A 19,936-nucleotide genomic window follows, 5' to 3' on the forward strand; every position below is an offset into this window, starting at 1 on the left:
CGAGGTGATCGTTGTGGGTGCCTTCCAACTGAATGATTCTGTTCTAGTCTGTTGAAAAATGAAATAAAAGAAAATAATGAAATAAAAGATGGAACAAGAAAGAAATAATAGAATGGGAAAATAAAATAATAAAGTAATAAAGGTAAATAAAAAACCAAAAATAATAAATGAAAAATGAAATAAAAAATATAAAGAATGAGTAAAAAATAAAAACAAAATACAAAATGAAATAATAAAATGAAACAAAACATAATAAAATTAAAGAAAATGAAATTAAATTAAAATAAAAATAATAAAAAACCAAAATAAAAATAAAAATGAAACATTTTAAATAATAGTAATAAAAATAATAGTAAAAATAAAATTAAAATAATAAAATAAAAATAATAAAATAAAATAAAAATAATAAAATAAAAATAATAAAGTAAAATAAAATAACAATAATAAAACTAACAAAATAAAATGAAATAAAAAATAAGAAAATAAAAGTAATAAAATGAAAAGAACACAAATAACAAAACACAATGAAACACAAATCATACAAATAATGAAATAAATTGAAATAAAAGAAAATGAGGAGAAAGCAGGCGAAGCCAAGCGGCGCCTGCCCCCGGCCCCGCCGTGCCCGGGCCGCCCGCTGCCCGCGATGCGGGGCCGGGGGTGCCCGCGCCGGGTCCCGCCCTCCCGCGCTCCCTCGTCCCCGCATCCCCGGGGGGGGGCGAGGGGCGGCGGCGGAGCGGGGAGCGGGGAGCGGGGAGCGGGGAGCGGGGGGGGGCCGGTCCCTGCCGCCGCCGCCGCCGCCGCCCCTCGCCCCCGCCCCGCGGCGGGGCGGCCCGGCCCGGTCCCGTCGGGGCCGGCACTCTGCGGCGGCCGCGGCTGCCGGCGCTGCTGGGCGAGGTCAGGGAAAGTCCATGTGAGGAGCGGCTGGAATCACTTCCTGCTGCCGCCGCCGGGACCGCCGGCACCCGCCGCCGCTAGGCCCAGGGCAGCGTCCATGGGGCCGGCGCCCCGCAGGTGAGCGCCGCGGCCGCCCCCGGGACCCCCGGCGGGGCGGGAGGGCGGGGAGGGGGGGCCCGGCGCGGGCCCCCGCAAGTCCGCGCGGCCGGCATCCCCCCGCCTGCGTTTTAACGGGGGTCCGTGTCCCCCCCCACCCCCCCCGCCCCCGGTGTCGGGACTCGGGGAAAGCCGAGCGACGCCAACGCGCCCCAGCCCCCCCCCCCCCCGCCCCGTTTTTTGGGGGGCGGAGGCCGCGCCTTTAACCCCCGTCTCGCCTTTCGTGCCCCCGCCGCGGTCACCCCGAGGGAGGGCTTGGCTCGGCCAAAGCGGGGTGCGAGGATTTGGGGGGATTTGGGGGGGGTGTCGGGAGGAGGAGGGGGTGACCGGGGGGGCCGGGTCCCCCCTGCCCGTGGGACGCGGGGTTCGGGGCTGAATTGGGTTAGTTCCTGCGGTGTTTTCAAGTCTTGTGCGAACGTGGAAAATCGGGTTATTATTAGCAATACCTTTCTGAAGAGGCTGCGGTGCTGGCAGGATGTTTTATTTTTTACTGGCTAAATGCAGACGCAGGCTCGTACTTTCTCTCCCGGGGGAGGAAAACGCTGTGAAAGGGGAAATATTAAAAAACAAAACCTGGCCCGACGCCTAAATTCGGAGCTGAGGAACCATCCCCGAGGTCGTTGGGGCGGCCGGTGCCCTCCTGGCGCGGCCGGGGCTGGGGGCTTGCTGTGGGACGGGCGGCTGTGCCCCCGTCCCGGCGTGTGAGACCCGTCCGTGGGCAAGGGGCAGGGCGTTAATCTGCTCGTCGGTGTCTAAGCGGGGAAAAATTGGGGTAGGTGGTTGGGTTTTTCTTGGGTAAGCGCCTTTCCGAGCGCCGGCGCGTTCCCCTGCCTGCTGCAGTCTGCAGCCTGCTGTAGTTAAAGTGCGTTTGCTGTGCTCAAGGACTTCTCCAAACATCTTCCCTGCTGTAGGAAAATAAAACAACAGCAGTACGTCGCATGCTGCGCTCCGCCGGGCTCGCCCGTACCCACCAACGGCAAAGTGCAGGATCACTTCCAGCCAAGTCTCCATTACCCGCTGGGTCGTTAATTTGAATATTCGCTTTTTTTCCTCCTTTCAAGGAGGCATTTGCGAGGTTGCGGGCGGCTTGATGTGCTTCGTGCCTGCCAAATGTTTGCCTCGCGCCCCGTGTAATTGAGGGGCTGGCGTGCCGGTTTACCTTCTCCAGCTGAAATATTAAACAGTAGGAGAAGTTGAAATCGGTAAACAAACCGGAATGATTGCTGCCCTCTCGGTGGCACCTTGGCTTCTCGGCGGCGATAGCCGCGGCTCCGGCAGCGGCTGTGGAAACCCCGCGGGGTCCCTGGCGCCCACCGGGTGCCGGGGGGCTGAGAGAACCGATCCTGCTCAAAAAGTGCGGCGTTCGAGCACAGCTCAACTCAAATTACCTGCCTTATTCATAGCCTGCTATTAAATAAAACCCTTCAACTAAAAAGAATAAAGCTGAGCCTTTCCTTATTAGCTGAATTGATGTTGTTTGCCCAGCCTCGGACAATAAGTCTGTGACCTCAAGGTGTGGATAATGGAGGTAATAACAGTTTGATCTGAAGTCAGCAGCAAATATAAAATAATTAGGGATCCTGTCCTCCTCCTCCTCCTGAGAATAAAGGTCCTTCCATAGCTGGAACTACTGCAGGTTTGGGGTTTTTCCTCCTGTAGAGGCCTTATAATTAAGGCTTCACGGGAGAAAAGTGGTAATATGTGAACATTCAGGGTGGGGATGGATTTCTAGAACTTAAAATTTGTCAGAGGAAACTTCCAGGGCTTGCTGAATGATACGAGGAGCTGGGTAGAAGTCGGACGTCGGTACGGGCGGGAGCAGGAGGTCTCCCCATCGTCTGAAGGGGCCCGCTGGGGCGAAGCTTGCCGTCGGTGCTTTGGCCAGGCCGTGCGCTTGCGCAGGCAGCGTTCCCCGGAACGCCTTCGGTTCCCAGCCTCGGAGCCCCTTCCCTGGGCGCTCACCCTCCGGGCCAGACCGCGCTTTCTCCGCCGGCGAAGGACCGGCCCCGGGGGAAGTTCTGCCTTTCCGCCCCTCCCGCCCGAGCTCTGGCCTGGGGAGCGCTCGGGGTGCTCGCCGTGGTCCGGAGCCGCCGGCACCGGTTGGTTTTGGTTGTTCAGGTCTCCTCAAGGTCTCCTCCTTCATTCCTAGAAGATGGACACCTTTAGATAAGATGCGTGCGTTGATGTTCTATCTTGGAAGCGATGTTTTCAGTGCCCTCTTGTCATGTGAAAGCCTTTTCGCTCCCCCAGCCGTAACTCTGTGCTTTCCCAAGGGATTCTCCTTGGATTTGGGGCAGGGGGACAGATTTCGGTTCCTCTCAATGGCGACAGGTCAGCATCCCCGCGGGCATCACCGCGGGGCGGTTGTGCTGCCGGTCCGGGGAGGTGCAGAGCATCCTTACTGCTAGGAAGTCCAGAGAAGAAAAATCCCCTCGCCTTGAACTTGGAGCAGCCTGCCTGTAAAGTCCAGGTAAGTCCTTTCCGAAGGAGGTTTCGGTTCAAATCCCAAGCCGAGGTGCCAGGAGGTGCGAGGCGGCTTTGCGGCGTTGCCGATCGGCACTCGGGGAAGAAGCGCCAAGAAATCTCCTGCGAGAGCCCGTTCGACTCGGTGAGATTTGGGTTGGCTTCAGAGAAACCTCCAGACTGGCGTGTGCTTACCCGGCTGGGGATGCAAACCATCTCGCCTCGGAATGGAAATATTTATTTTAGACTGTTCTTCTTCTGAAGTCCGATTTCCCTGCCAGGCCTTCTGGAGGCTCGCGCCAGGCTGCCGAGCTCTGCGGGATGCGCTGGGTCTGAGAGCCGGCTTTATTGACGTACCAGTACTTAAACTGGTGCGGGGCTCTGGGGCGCGTGGTGACGGGTGGCGTGGCTTGGGGATAAACATAGCGAGACAACCTGCGAAAGGGCGATGCGACTCCGCTCTTGCTTCGCTCCGTACAATGCCTTGCCTGTGTTTAAAAATACCCAGGCCTGACAAAATGGGGTTAGAAGGAGGCTTCAGCCATGGGGTTTGAATTTTCCCAGGTTTTCTGAGCCAGCCAGCTTTTTAGGTGGGGAAATGGGGTGAGCTGGGCTGGGTTGAAAGGAACAGGTCCTGGAGAGCTCCAGGGATGCTGAGGAGCGGGGAGGGGGGCTGCACTTTAATTGCTTCCCCCCCCCCCCCCCCTTTTCCTACATTTCTTTGAGTTTAGTTGAATGCAATGAAAGAAATAAAATACAGGCATTCAGCTGGAGGAAATTAAACTGAATTGTAAGTTCTCTGCCATACTTAATGGCCAGAGAGAGCATTGTATCTTGCTGCAATTAGCCTTCACGTCGAGCCTGAGCCCGTGTTTGCCGTCTGAAGAGCAGCCTCCCAGCCCATCTATTCTTCGTCTGGGGAAGTGGAAGCAGATCCGATAGCCTTCAGCACCCAGCTGGGATGGGCGCACCTAAAAGGGGTGTTGCGTGGGGTTTTTTTCTCTTAAATCAAGCCTGTAGAGCAATTGAGAAATAGGTGAAGCGTGCTTAAAAGAGGGTGAGGCTGTTGGTTTTCTCTACCTGACTTTATTTGCGAAGTGACAGGAATTTTGACAGGCTTTGTGTCTTTTTTAGCAAATCAAGTGTCATGCCAGGTTTGCCTGTGGATGAGATCATTTGCAAAATATGTTTCCCAGCTTGCTTCAGGCGTAATTCATTGTGTCAACTGCAATTGCTCATTTGGTAGGAACTGTGATTCATTAGCATGGTGGTTTTTTTTTTTTTTTTTTAAGTTCAACTTGTTTTTAAGCAAATGTTTGGAGGCAGAACAGAAATGTAAAAAAATATTAAATCTTACAGTCTTTGCATCCATAAATGCTGCTGTTAAGGGAAAACTTGCTAAAATGCCGCGATCCCAGGGAGGGAAACGCAATCCCCGGGCGAGCTCCGCTGTGCAGGATTGCGCTCGTTTTTGTCATGTGGTTACTCCTAAACGGGGACGGAGGTAATAAAAATCGGACTGCTGGGATGGAGCCTGCCACGTAGAGCCCTGGGTGATGGAAGGAGCGTGCGGAGCTTCCTCCTCCTTTTCCCTGGCAGGGGGTTTCAGCCTGCTGAAGGTACCGCGCTCTTCCTCCTCCCTGGATTCGGCTGGGGCGGAGGCTGCCCTGCGGATGGACTGACGGATGGGGAGGGCAGGAGGGACGGGGAGGGCTGCTGGTGTTTGCAGCCCGTGCACGACACCAGCTCTTCCTCCGAGCTCCTCGCCGGAGGAGGCGTTGGGGCCGGTGGTGACGAGAGCGACTATTAGTTTGGTGCGGTGACCGAGACCCCCCGAAAGCTCGTGGCTCAATGGGATAAAATGAAGATAAATAGCACTTGGCGTGCGTTTTGTGCCGTATGTGTTCCCGGGGCTGTTCACAGACATCGCAGTTTGGCTTCAGTCTTTTTAGAGGTCCTCACGTCAGACTTTTTAAAAAAAATTTGCATGTCAAGTACATTTTTGTGTTCCATTTCCTATGAAGACAAATATTTCAGTGCATTTTTTCCCTTAGGTGGGTGGATGGAGGGGCAGAAATCACTGCTACTGCTTCAGCAGCCACCAACTGCCCTCCGATAACCACCCGGGGTGTGGGGGCTGAATAAATTGATAGACTTCTCACAAAAAGATTGATTTTATTTTTTTTAAAACTTCGAAGTGTTTATGAACTGTACATTTAAACATAAGTAACTCGACAGGGTTTTTTATTCCCCGTGCAACAATTCTCTATAAAGTACTCTTAAAATGTTTGGGTTGGTTTTTTTTCCCCTGCTTGTGTACTCTCTCTCTTTTTCTCCCAATGTAAGATTTTTAAAAGCCAAAAAAATTGGGAAAGAGGGAGAGAGAGCATAGTAACGTGGGGAGTCTGCTGACTTCTGGCTCGCCGGCGCCGTGCCCAAGCACTGCCGGTTTGCTTCGGCAGCCGGTGCCAGGAGCGAAGGGCAGCCGAGCGTGAGGGGAGGGAGGTGACTCCATCAGAGTGACCATATATAGTCACTGGGATGAGATTAAATACTTCACCTCCCGGTGTCATCCCCACAGCAATAAAGCCAATATCAGGATCTATTAATCACTGGCAAAAACAGGAGAAGAAAAATCCTCTTTTCTTTGCAGCATCTCATTTGTTGCAACCAGGGCTCTTCTGGATCTATCGATTTGGGGAGAGGAGCCAGATGTTTTTCATCTCTGGGTGTCTGGAGGCCGAATTTCGGCAGCCCGGTGAAGATAGCCTGTGCGAAGAATTGCAAGTTAAATATGACTGAGCTTGTGCTTACTCAGGCTCGTGGGCTCGGTGGCAGAGCGGTTGTGTGGAAAGGGTCCTGTGTTCGGATGCCAGCGCTGGCTCGGCTCCACGCGTGCGTTCCTATCATGATATCCACTGGGGAAGCATATGGCAGCCTCGGTTTTATATATATATATATATCTATATTGTGTGGGGGTACATGTTTTACATGCCAGTTCTCTCTGTCATAGGACAAACATTTACACTCTGATTATATGAAGCATTAGGAAAACAAGGGTTAGGCTTGGAAATAACATAAATCCTTGCAGAGATGTTGTAGAAGACACTGTTGAGTGATGACACGGCAAAGGAGTGATAATGTTTCGGTGCTCAGTGCTTTCCAGGGCGCTAAGCTTTGAAGGGATTATGCTGCATAGAGGTGTAACATGCAGGTGTATAAATAAAGGGTTGGCATTTCAAGGCGTGCCGTGCAGAAGGCAATGGCCAGGTGCCCAAAAGACATGGGGAGTGAGGTTTTATACATTTGAAGGTGGTTAAAATGACTTGATTTCCAAGGGAAGAGGCTGGTGGGCCTGGCCAGCGTTGGGTGGGAGGCCTCCAGCGTTGGGTGGGAGGCCTCCAGCGTTGGGTGGGAGGCCTCCAGCGTTGGGTGGGAGACCTCCAGCGTTGGGTGGGAGGCCTCCAGCGGGACGTGCCGTGCCTGGGTGCCCGGTGCACCGCGGACCCCTCCTGGGGAAAGGCTCTTCTCTTGCATGCAAAGCTCGTGGCTGAGATCCTGCTGGAATGAAATTCCTACAAACAGGAGTAACCCCTCTTTGTAGGTGCCCCTTCACTGGAAGCCTGCCCCGATGCTGCACCAACTGTAGTGACCTTCATAGGACTAAATCCGAGTAGGGTTATGTGCTTTTTCGGTTCTGTTCTGTTACAGTTATGGTTGGAATCATAGTCTCATTGCAAACTTAGGGCTTTATGATTTGCTAACGATTGCATGGAGGGTTTATATCACTCTGACTACATCTTCTCCCTGCTAACAAGTTCTGGTGGACTGCGAAGTAAAACGCTGCGGTTTTTGCATCGCTCCTGGAGCTGCGGCCCAGCCTCACAGGCAGGTGAAAGTACCTGCGTCGCTCAGTTACTCGTTTCCACAAAGAAAAGTTGTTTGAAACTTCATCCGTCTGCTCTGCAATTATCTTCTCCTTTTGTGCCTCCCTCCGTTTATACATGCTAACATCATCAGTACATGCCCATGCTTAATGAAACATTACCGCTTAGGTTTAATTGTCTTCTAATTAAGAAGTAAAATAAAATTTTGCACGGTGGTTGTAACCGCATCTTTCGCGTCTCTGAACGCCGCTGTGGCCACGGTACCTGAGCCTGCAGAGCGGTGACAGCAGCGTCGGTGCCGTTCAGTAGAGAGGCTGATGGACCACGGCAGCAGCAGAAGCCTCCTCGGAATCCGCTGCCCCGGTGTATCCCTGGGATTAAATCAGATGAATTGCCAGATTTAAAGCACACTTTTTTGCTAAATCTATGCATGCGTTTGGTAATGCTGCCTGGGTCATTGCTTCAGCACAGCCCCGCTAAAGGGCACGTACCTGGGGTCGTGGTGAGTATCTGGGGAAGGCAACGGCAGGGCATGCAACTGTAGCGCGGAATTTTTGACTCTTGTCTGAGTACAATTCCTAGTCTTAATGCATCATTAACACGCTTTTCTGCATTTCATTCAGTTCCCATTACAGCACTCAGTTCCGTCTGTTAATTTTGGTATGTTGATATTTTTGTTGTCAGCAGTTTTTTCTTTTTTGAAGCATATAAAACCGTTAGTGTGGAAGAAGATTAAAAAGATACATTACAATTAAAATGTTAATGAAATTGGCATCATACAACTTTTGAAACCATTTAGGCATTAATCTTGCTTGGTCTTATGTCCATTAACTTGGGCGATTCTTATTCTACACTGACCCCTGCTGAGAGAGTCGTGCTATAATTGGATTTTAAAAACTGGGGGGGGAAGAAAAGGAGGGAGAGAGAAAAGCCTTTTCAAAAAGTAGAAGTTGGGAAGGTTGTGTCAGCTTTCTGCGTGGGTGCCCATGGAAATGAAGCCGACAGAAAACAGCCTCGTAGCTCCATCGCTGCCCTGCCTGCGCTCTCCCCACCCGGGCAGGTCTTGCCCACGAGCTGCTGCTCCGCAGCCCGGGAACGCCGGCGGCGGTGGCGGGGGCAGAGCCCCGGGAACCACCGGGCTCGGCTTCTCCTCGGCGGCTTGCTGTCACCGTGACCTTGGGCAGGACGCGAGCACCACGCTCTCTTCGGTTTATCCGAGTGTAATGTGAGAAGAGCCGTAGCGGGGTGGTGGGAAGCCTTTTTAAGGCTCTTGGAGGAGGGGAATGGGAGAACAGCGAGTAATCATTTGCCGTTATGGCTTCAGCTTTCCCCCATCCAAAAGAGTATTTCTACAGATTAACTGTTTTGGGGGTTTTTTTAAATAGGTTTTTTTGCAGCTTACACAAGATTTGGATGGGGGCCAGCCTTCCCCACCCCCCCCCAGCCTGCAGGGTAGGTGAAAGAGGAGGATTGACTAATTCACAGGCTGTGTAGTGAATCGAACAACGGGACTTCTTGACTCATCAGACAGCTCCCAGGATCCGTGCCACGGCTCGGTCAGGGCCACGGGCTGCGCTCGGCCGCTCCAGCCTCGCCAAGCCTCCGGCCCATCCAGAACACTCTGTGCCGGTCGGCCCGAGGCTGAGACTCGCTTGGCTTCTGGATGCCTTCTCCAGAGCTTTGCCCTGTGCTGTCCAAGAGCTTCCTGCCTCCCGCGCCTCCTGCGGGGTGCTGGAGAAGTTGGGAAGGGCAGGTCCTTTAGCGAAGAGCGCAACCGTCCTTCCCGGGATGGGGATGGGGCATCGAGTCGGTCAGAGGGTGGGCGTGCTGCTAACGGGGCAGCGATGCAGCTCACAAGTGGATGAGCTGTGAGTCGAAGGACGAGCACATCCCGACGAGGGAGGAGTGGAGTACCAGCCCAGCTTGCGTTTATGCTGCAAGCGTGAATTTAAAAAAAAAAAAAAAAAAAAGTGAAATAGAAATTTGGAAGTTGCAGGGCTGTCATCTTCCAGCTGCTCCGCTCTCCTCCGCGCTCGCTCTGCCGTCGCACGGTGCTTTACTGCGCAGGCAGGCGAACGAGGGAGCGGATGTTGGTGTGTTGGCCGGGAGGCCCGCCTGAGCTGAAACATCTGCAGGGGTTGGGAGAAAACGATGGCAGCTTCTCGGGGCTGGGTTGATGCCTTGTGAAGCGAGCCGTGAAGCTCAGAGCGTGCTGCTGGCACCTCATCACAGGGACTCGGATGTTGGACGGCCGGGGCGATGGAGGCGATTTCTTGGAGCTCTGAACTAGCTATTCACACACAGCAGAGGCTGGGGTTTAATTGTTTTATTCCCTTTTTATGTGGGTAAAAAAGTAATTTATACTGTTGTTGTTTTGTGTCAAGTGTTTAGGCATAGTGTGAATTTATAAGTTGAGAGAATTTGGGACGAGGATCCAAAATCATCTTATTTGTCAGGAATGGGGGAGACCTCGCTGGAGTGTGACCCATCCGTGTCCCAGCTCTGCTGGTCGTAGGAACTGGGGGTGTGTTGGTGTGTCCTGGCTTCATGTCCACGACATGGTGACACGGGCGTACCCCAGGGAGCCGTTTTGTGCTCGTGGGTGAAACCCACAGCGTTTGTGCCGGTCAAGTTAAACTGCCTTTGGGGATGGGAAGGGAGATCCCCCCACCAGAGTGACGAAGAGACCGGCAGAATATCCTAGGGTGTTCGACCTCCATCTCTGCCTTCCCGTCCTACGGTCCCATGGGGATCTGGCACGAGGAGGGAATTCCCGAGGGCAGGAGGGCTGGGGGGCTCCCGAGGGGCACCTGCAGGTCTGGTCCAAAAGCCCTCAGAGATACAGGCAGGTCATGACCACCGTAGGGATGACCGCCCGGGATGGAGGTGGGAGCTGCAGCATCTGCGTTGCACGCTCCTTTTCCTGCGTGGGCATTGAGGCTTCCTGTGCTCTTCCATCTCTCAGCATGGTGGCAGACATGCAGGCAGGGAACAAAGAAATTACTGTTTGAAATTCCTGGCTTATTTTATTGATGTGTGCTGGCAGTCGTAGGCCAAGGAAGAGGGAGCAAAACAAAGCAACCCCAAACATTCCCAGTGCGTGTTTCTGGCCCGGCACGCAGGTGGGATTTCTAGCAAGGTGAATTTCTGTGCTGCAGACCGAGCAAGAAGCACACCAGAATCAATATCCGAGTAGTCCAATAAAATCTGTGGGAATTTCATTTCAAGTAATTTCGAGCAATCTAATAACTGGTCTTTCAGATGACTGTTGGGTGTTTTGTTTTTTCTTTTTTTTTTTTTTTCCATTGGTGTTTTTCGTTGTGCAAGTGTAAAAATGTAGATTGAGCCCAATGTACACATAGTGCTTTGGTTTTGCAGTGTAAGTGTCGGGCCCAGGGCTGGTTTACCCTGGAGTCGGGCAGCGGGGGCTGGAGACCCCGTGTTGCCAGCTGGGGTGGCTTGGCTCTGGGTAGGCTTTCAGATCCACTAATGGTAGCAACGCTTCTGCTTCCAGATTGCAATGCTGATTTCAGCACAAAGCAGCTTTTGTATCCTTGCACGGCGTTGTTAAGATTTCTAGCCCTGTGTCCTTGAAGATTCATGAACCAGTTTGGGGAAGAGCCCGTAACGCACTGGCCCGTTCTGCTCCCCAGCGGGCACCAGCCCGGAGAGGAGCATGGGAGCCGGGCACGTCTCGAGCCGTTGCCTTCTCAGAGCCCGTCACAGTTGTGGGTAAGGTCGGTTGATACCCTGCCGTCGGTAATACCTGTGTTAGTGTCTGTCCCCCTCCCGGGGCTTACGCCGGTCCCCACTGGAGACCCTTCTCGGCTGTAGGCTTGGACAAGCGCCTGTGCGTTTCCTTGGGAGCCGGTGGGTGCTTCTGCAAAGAGCAGCTGGAGGTACCCGAGCCGCTCGGTATCTTCATGAATATATTTACAATCAAATTTAGGAAGTTTCCTCGTTTATCTTCCCCTTAAGATCCCAAACGGGCTGTTGTCTTGTTTGTGAGTGGCCTTAGGGGAGGTGTATCCTGCCGTACTTGCTGACTGATCTGGATTCGGCACAAGAAACGACGCAGAAGGGAGGACTTAACTTCTTGCTCTTTGGAAGGGAGCTGAGGCTGGGGCGGTGGGACGGGAGGGCAGTGCAGCTTGGGGGGGTGGAGAACCAAGTGATGAAATCACGGCGTGTCCTCGGAGGCAGCAGTCGCGTGCACGGCAGGGCTTGGAGCTGAGCAGCCCTGGCAGCGCTCGCGCCGCACGGAGAGGTTGTTTTCCGCAGATAGCCCAGAGCTGTTCGGTTTTTACCGAGGCTCGCAGATCTTACCGACGCTACTAATTATTTTTTTTACCAAATTCCAATGGATACTTTTAGAAAGATCCAGTCCGAAGGCCCGAGCGCTGCTGGGCTGGCCAGCCCCTGCAGGAGGGCTCGGTGGCAGGGAGCTGCTGCCTCGTGGCAGCTCCTGCCTGAGGGGTGAGCAGAGATCTCCTGCCAGCTCTCCGAGATCACCTGCCTGGCACCGTGAGGAGCTCCGGGCAGACCTCGCTCCTGGTCTGCATCCAGAGCAGAACCTGCAGCCTGAGTGCGTCTGGTTCGGGCCCTGCACCTCATTGCAGCTCGGCAGAGCGCAGAGCGTCGTTTTTTTCTGCCTGGCCACTAACAAAATACAGAGGACCACTACGGCGGTACGTGTGTCCACTGGTGATGTCCACAGTGCATCATGTTGCTTTTTAAGTGATTTCAAAGAACAAAAATGTTCCACTAGCCTTTACTACTGTTTGGTAAGGATTTATATAGTGAAAGTCATGATTTTCTACCACCTTGAAAAACAAGTGCAGCCCTCGCACCTCCAAACTGGTATTTCCCCCCCAGATTCGTAAAGCAGTTTATATACAGCTCATTTGCAATATATTTGTAAAGCAACACAAATTAGCGCCGAGTGCCAGCCCAACAGGAGCCCAGCTCTCACAGCCTCCCTCGACTGCGCAGCACCGGTACGTGCTGTTGAAGCGACTTGGACGTCTCGCAGTTGGTAAGCTGGCTGTCCGCTCCCCACCCTCCAGCCTGCTCCTCACCTCCTCCTCTGCCTCTCAGAAATGTTATGTAAAGCGCAACGTGCAGCATTAGCAATAGAAATATTTGGTTCAGGCAGTGCACGAGGCGGTTCCCACACCCTTGCGATCTCCCAAGCGCACATGGCGACGGCTGCGGTGTTTGCTGGGACTGGGGAGAAGCTTTCCCTCTTGGTGAGCAGGTGATGGCTGCGGCAGGCACGCAGGAGGTGGGTAGGGGCCATATGAATTGCATTTGGTGGTACCACCCACCGGTATGGATGGAACTGTCAGTTTGGGGAAGGAAGGGAGAGATTTGCTTGCAATTTTTGGAAAAAAAAAAAAAAAAAGGCAGTTCCCAATGCTGCTTGCATTGCTTGGTGTCCCTGAGCGGTCAGGGCATTGGGGGCTTCACCCCGGGACCCGCCGTGCTGCAGCATCGTGAAGAAGGATCCATTTTGATCTGGTACTCGGAAAGGTGGGCAGATTCATGCTCACGCTGCTGTTTGCGGAGACTCTTCTGCGGGTTTGCTGGAGACGCAGCTGGATGCGGCCGGAGGTGGTGGTGGCTTCGTGCACGGGGTGGTCGCCTCTTCACGGGCTTTCTGTGCGACTGCATCCCCTGCGAGCCGGTGGCCAGGCTTCCTCGCCACAGTCACAGCTTGCGTCTCCACAAACCGAGTCAGCTGATTTTAAATCTGCTCGTTAAAGAGTTGTAACGAGTTCTGGGCCCAGCACCAGGTCTGCGGCGTCCAGCAGCCGCTCTGCGCCCTGACCCCGTACTGCCGTTCGGCATGCGCCGTGGCCGCGGGCACGATCTGCGCTGGAGCGGGAGAGCCTGGGGCAGCCGCTGGTTTTCCCTTCTTCCAGTGTCGTGTCCGTTGCTGGTTTTCATTTCGGTCACCGTTACGCGAGTTTTGGAGCTGCAGAGGAGCCTGGTGCCCTGACTCCAGCACAGAGCCGAGGACGCTGCTGGTGGGTTCAGCGTCGGTGTTTCTGGCGGTGAGAGGGCAAGGCGTTTGCAAACCCGTTCGAGGAAGCCTGTGACGAGGTGTAGCAAGGGGAGCGTTTGAAACTCGTTAAAAGGTATGAAAAGGAGAGGGTGGGGTGGAGTGGAGGATTGTTGGAGGGTTAGCCTGGGCTCCTGCGGGTGCGTGCTGGGAGCTGACAATCCCCTGCAGCAGGGTCTGGCCCCGCGGTGTGCCTGAACAGCAGGGCGGGGATGGAGGGGTTTGTATCCACAGGTCCAGAGCATCTGTAGGTACAGCCTGCTGCAGGGAGACTCGGGGAGCTGAAGGCCCAGCAAAATCATCTGAGCGTGTTCACGGGCTGCTGACACTGCGACAGCCAGCGCCGCCAAGAGATGGGCGTCTGCGAAAACGCTTCTCTAGCCGGTCTCTGGTCTGAGAACTTACCCTGGTTGTTCTTCTCCTGCCTGTTGCTGAACGCGGTTGGACAAATTCTGCAAGTTACCAGGACGTGTAGGGGAGAGGAACGATCCCAGGTCTCTGCGACGATTCCTACTGAGCAGACACAACTGCCTTGCCGAGCTCACTCTGACGCGCAAGAGGCTTTTTTCTCCGTGCCTTGACTGCACAGATCTGGTATTTGAATTTTAGGCTTAGTTTTGTAGGTGGGAAAAAAACCACCCACCCTCAGTGCTGAACGATGCCCTGTTGTATATGTCGGAGACGTGGGTAGCGCTAGCTGGCCTATATGTACTTTCCTCTGGATGCTATGGGCAGAGGCTGGGGACGCTCGCTTTCTGGGGCGCCTGCCGGTGGTGGCACTGCGTGGCAATGCTCTCGGGAGCGCAGCCTGCGCCGCGGATCCTGCCTCGTGCTTTCTTCCAAAGCTGAGACCGTTACATCATTTGTACGATGAGAAATAGATTGGTGTGAACACGCCGTCTTTCTTTGCTTCATTCAAGTATGTGACTCCTGTATTTTAGTGCCTTGTGCAAGGGCTGTCCCAAGAACCTCTCTGAATTCCTTTCGCAGTTTTATTTTAGTTCAGGGAAGGTTGGCCCACGTTTAAACCACTTGGTTGTGGTTGTTAAGTCTTAGTGACATATTAAGCATTTAATATCCAAGTGCATTAGCTTCCCACCCACATCCCCCGCTTGAGATGGGTTGAGGGAAATAGTCAGTGCCCACATCTAATAGGATGCTGCAATAGGATGCTGCTCGGCATGCCTGGATAAATGGCTTCCTCCTGGACCTCTTCTTTTTATGTTTAGTTCCTGACCTAATTAAGCATGAACACTGGTGTTAGCGGAGATCTTGTGACTGCATCAGACAACACCTAATCCCTCGGAGAGATTTCGGGGAGATTGCTGGCTGCCGGAGGGGACACCTCCTGGCGCGGCGGTGGCGGCGGTGGCACGGTCTGAATTCCCAGTGTGCTGCAAATGGCTCTGCAGCCAACCAGGCAAAGAAGAAACCCAGATAAACCAGTGTCACCAGTACCTGGTGGCAATTAGGGTATGGCCCGGTGCCGCCACCTCCACTCGCTGCTACCTTGCGGCTCGGCAGCGCGGCACGGCTTGGTGTGAGTACGGATGGGAGAATCCACCTCGGTCGTTGTGGTACGTCTGATTGTGTTACATCTTAATTTCTAGGTCCTTGCTTAACTTGTGCAGTACATCAGAAGCTCTTGTGAAATGTAATGTGCTGGAGCATCAGCACAGGAAAAAGCTCTGCCTTCTGTGAAGCCAGACTGTTGCAGCGTAATTTGTTTTGTAAGATTTTGAAAGGCGGTGTTGCAATCTGTAACAGTAGAATAGTGGGAAGATGGTCAGGTGGTTCTTGGGACTTCAACAGACAGATTTCATGTCTGTGTGTTTTTGCAACACCTTTCTATAAAGGGAAACATAATTTAAAATATGATTACTTAGTGTTGTAACAGTCTTCTCAAACGTTTTTGCATTATGCAGAGATCATTATCAGAGGCTGATATTAACTTGCAAAGAATATTATGCAAATCATTCTCCTGTTCTTCTAAAAAGAAATTTCCTTCATAATGCAAAGCGTGACAAAAAAAATTGTGCAGAGGCTTTTGGCAAAATTACATTCAGAAGATGTAACAGTTTTTCTGCTTACTAGCACAATCCATTTGTGCCTTTCTACTGGATTTTCTCAACTCAAGCTGATAAAGGATGAATTTTAAAATGAGGGCTGGGTTGAGGGGGAGAATATTGTACCTCATGGGTTCGGGAATAGACAGGGAGGCTTTTCGTGTTTGGATCGTTGTTTCTAATCCGTACTGATAGTCATTACGGGCTGTGTTAGTTTTCAGCTCTTCGCCGCTCTCGGAAATTATTTGGTGGCGCGTCTCGTATTTCCAGCGGGCAGGGGTGCACGGCATCGCCTTCGCCGTGGCCAGCGGCTTGTAGGTACCTAGCTTAGATACGCTTCACAGCGTCAGACTCCCCAGAAGTCCGATATTAGGCATTTAGTGCCCTGCTGAGGCTCTGTATCGCTGGTACCGGTGGGAGCATCCTGAATGAGGGGCCCTGCCTGGGCGATGGGGGTTGGGCCGCGCGCGCTGGGACGGGTGCTCCTGCCCGAAGCGGTCCAGCCTTGGCATCTTCTCTGGGTTTCTCTGAGCATCAGCGCGTCCCTGGAGGAGGTCCTGGCCCTGGCTGGAGTCGTTGTGGATTTTGCCACTGGCTTCATCCCTCCCCCATATTTTTTTTTTTTTTAATTAGAAACTGGTTGTATCGGCTCAGAACTACCCCTTTCTCATACAGAAACCAGGCTGTACTAAAATGGAGGGGATTGTTTTATAGGTATGGGCTGTTCTGCTCTTATTATAGATTGATTGACAAAACCAGACCCTAATAAATATTGTAACTGGCTTAAATGACTAAAATATTTACAGGCTGCGGATCGCAGTTGGAGTTGGAAAGGCTCGTTCACTATAGAGCCCCATTTTTCAGACACTCAAGATCATTTTGAAAAACTGTAGCCTTTGTCCTGACTTTTTTTTAGGCATTTCTCAATACAAATGTGATTGAGAAAAGTCAGTAATATTCAGAGATATATATTGAATTATAGCGTCATAAAATGGCAGCGAGAGTTTTCACTAGCATGGGAAATTTTCAGACTTTTTTTTTTTTGTGTCTGGTTAGATAACTCAATATTTTAAAATCAAACCAAATCAGATAAATAAGCTGGAAGTCGTAGTTAGCATTCGTCAAGCAACTTAGGCTGGATGTTCAGGCATTGACTGACTCCACCTCTAGCTGCAGGGTTTCCCTGTTATGAACGGGTGAATACTAATCCTCGTTTATTCTCTGCTGCAGAGAAATAGATTCATCGGTAGTTTTCGATCTTTAGAAGAAGCCCTTGGTGAGAGCCGGGTTGGAGCACCCTGGGCGGGCGGATTTATCTGTGCCACGTGCACGACGGCGCTCGGCTGGGTACCGCCATTTATACCTCGTGCCGACACGAAATACCCTATTTTGGTGGCACAGAGGAGAACTTTTAATACCCTGCAAGTGGCCGCGGGGTGCGGTTGCGATGTGATAATCACGGCAGCGAGCGATTACAAGAGCTGCCTCTGCCCTGTGCTTCCCATGCCCTGCCCTGGGCATCTCCTGGTACCCCGCTCGCCTCCCCGGAACGAGCCGCTGCTTGAGCGTGGCGATACACGCTGGAACCCACTGCATGAATCACCGGGAAAGGATGACTCTTCGTTTTGTCGAAGGTGGCATGGAAGGATGAATCAAAGTAGTGAGGTGTTTTACTCTAAGCATAGTGGCAGAAGGAATCTTTTTATCTTCTGGGTTTCTTTGTTTCCGGAACGTTTCGTAGTGCAGGCTTGCTAGCGGAGCGGTGTTAAGCACGTTTCTGCAAATCTCTTGCTGGTATCCTCTTGAAAATGGTGATGCTGCCAAATGAAAATCAAACATGGAGCTCTACACTTTTTTTTTTTTTTTTTTTGCTCCCAAGGACTTCTTCTTTTGTCTGTATTTGCTTATCCCGGAATCAGGGCTGAGGAGTGAGCAGTGCCGAGAGCCCCTGTCCCTGCAGATCCCGGGGCGGGTGCGCTGGTGGGCTCGCAGTGACCGCTCCTTGGGTTGTCGTGGGTGGGCCGCGTCCTCGGAGGTGGGCTGCGCTGCTGGGCTTGCTGTCGTCGGCTCTGCCTGTCCCGCCGTGTGCGTGCCCGGCGCTGGGTTTAACCAGGACAGCAGCGTTCTCTCTCACACTGGACAACTGATTTCTTTTTTCCCATGTTCCCCTCGTATTTCCAGTTGGAAATATATCCGGGAATATTCCCTATCAATGGAGTAGAGTGAATTTCGTTGCCTTGAACTGCTGTAGCAGTTAGGAAATTAAAAAAAAAACAAACCAAACAGCCCTGCATATAAATAGCTGGGTTTTTTTCTTTTTCTTCTGAAAAAGCCTGTAAGTGCGAAGAGGAGGAGGGCCGTATCGCAGCAGGCTGAGGCGTGACCCCGGCGTGGAGCTGGGTCGTGTCGAGAGCAGCACCAGCACCCGGACCCACGGGAGGGTGCCCGGGCACCCGTTCAGGGCACCCTGTTCCCGTCACGTGGGTCACCTATTCCCCTGTGGGAACCTGTCCTGTGACGGGGCAAAACGCTCAGAAAACTTGTCCAGGTTGAAGAAAGACCTCGGAGTCTTTTAAAATCCAGTGACGTTTTCTAGACTCTACGTGATTCTTTCTGTAGGTAATCCCAACCTCTATGAAGGGCTGCAGTATGAAGAAATAGAATTTCTTTGGGTTTTATAGTATTTCTTATTTACATTTGCAGCGCTAATCATCAAGCTCCTTCCCTTTGTCTTCGCCCCTTTCCCCATTAACCTCATGTCAGACTGTGCGTAGCAACAGTGGCTTTTATCCTCTCCTGCTCTTCACCAGGTTTTATAGTCCTGCCTGCCTCACTACAACCACGTTCTTACCGTCATGCATTAATAAAACCAAAGCAGAGGCCAGTGTCGTCTTCTGCTGTCTCTGTGTCTGCTGGAGGGAAACTCTTCCCAACAAACAGAATGAAAATTGCAACTGGTACGTTATGGGCAAGGGAAAAAATGCCCCAAAATGTACGTTATGGGCAAGGGAAAAAAAAGAAATCCAAACCTGGTTTAATTTGTGAGTATGGGTCTTGGAAATAAGCTATACTAATGCGTAGTAGAGGTTATTCTAACGTCAATTATGGGCTCGCCCTTCTGCAAGCATGATGCTAGCTCACGGGTGTGGAAGCAGATATTACAACCTTGAAGAATCTTGTAGGACGTAAAAGTTTTAATTAAAAATCTGGCTTGGTTGAGAGTATTTTGGTTTAGTATGAATGTCTTCATTTCTTTTGAAAAAGAATTAAATGAAACCCTTAGTATTTTTTTTTTTATTTCTGCATATTTATTCTTGAAGTTGAAGCATTAGAAAATAATTGAGTGAAACAAAATCCACAAGGCTTCAAATTACCTCTAGCTTAATGTTTTATTTAAAAGGTTTGCTAACTGACATTCTTTATAATGAATTAGGTCACGCGGCTCTAAAGAGTGTTGTGGGTTTTCTTTTTTACATTTAAATTTGAGGCTGCTTCCCTCGAAACTTGGGCTCCGCTGCTGTGAACCACCGTACGGTTGTGACTCCCGGGCTCCCCGGCTCGGGGAATCTCGCTCTAATTATTCTCAATCACACTAGTGCAAATGAATATATCCATGTTTGGAGGATCGAAGCGGTGTTGTCATGGCAATCTCCGTAAGGTCATGAGAAACTCATGGATACTGTTCGCCGCCTCTCCCGGGGGACCTCTCCTACCTTTGCAAAACTGTGGATTTGGGGGGTTTGGGTAGTAACTTTAAAGCACAGTTTTGTAACAATTTGGCTAAAAGAGTTCTCTGCTGAATAACACGCTTGTGTTTTGCTGCGGCCGAGCCAGTGGGAGCGTTGGGAGCAGCGGGTGCCCCCGAACAGCCCCTGCCTTTCAGCAGTCGGGGCCAGCCGTGCCCGTCGGTGGCTGCACAGGTCACCCTGTTCCGCACCAGGTCGCCGGTTAACCGTTCAGGTTAAGGGGATCGCGGGCTGTGGCTCATGTCTAACGTGCTGACTAGCCATCTTCCTCCGGGTGCTGCAGCTTGCCAGACCCCGAGCCGGTCCGTGGCCCAGGCTTGCTCGGGAAGGTGGGATCCCTATGAACCCCAGGGGGACCTGCCTGGTGGGTGCTGCTTGGTGGTGCTCAGTGTGCTGGGACGGGCGCTGCCCTGGGTTTTGTTGGGAAAGGGTTTGCTTATATGCAATTTAAAAAAAACCCAACCAAACAAAAAACACCCCTCCCCCCCCCCCAAAAAAACTCCACCAAAACCACAAAAAACCCCAAACCAACTCTGCTTTCTTAATTGCAGGAGGTGATGCTAGCTGGAGCTGTAGCAATAGGAACCCCTCAAAACTGTCCCTGTCCCCCAGCGTGGCTGGGTGTCACCCCGAGCCCGTCCCTTCCCTCCCTGTCCA

General features: G+C 51.9%; 1 protein-coding gene across 1 annotated transcript in view; it reads left to right on the forward strand.

The window, feature by feature from the left end:
• The first annotated feature begins 800 nt into the window (after positions 1-800).
• NACC2 (NACC family member 2) overlaps positions 801-19,936 on the forward strand; it is a 64,821-nt gene continuing 45,685 nt past the window's right edge. The window contains exon 1 of the mRNA XM_075519289.1: positions 801-1,014. The gene's annotated coding sequence lies outside the window, so the exon portion shown is untranslated. The remainder of the gene's footprint in view (positions 1,015-19,936) is intronic.

Source organism: Mycteria americana, chromosome 17 (assembly GCF_035582795.1).
Source record: "Mycteria americana isolate JAX WOST 10 ecotype Jacksonville Zoo and Gardens chromosome 17, USCA_MyAme_1.0, whole genome shotgun sequence".
NCBI classification, from domain to species: Eukaryota; Metazoa; Chordata; class Aves; order Ciconiiformes; family Ciconiidae; genus Mycteria; species Mycteria americana.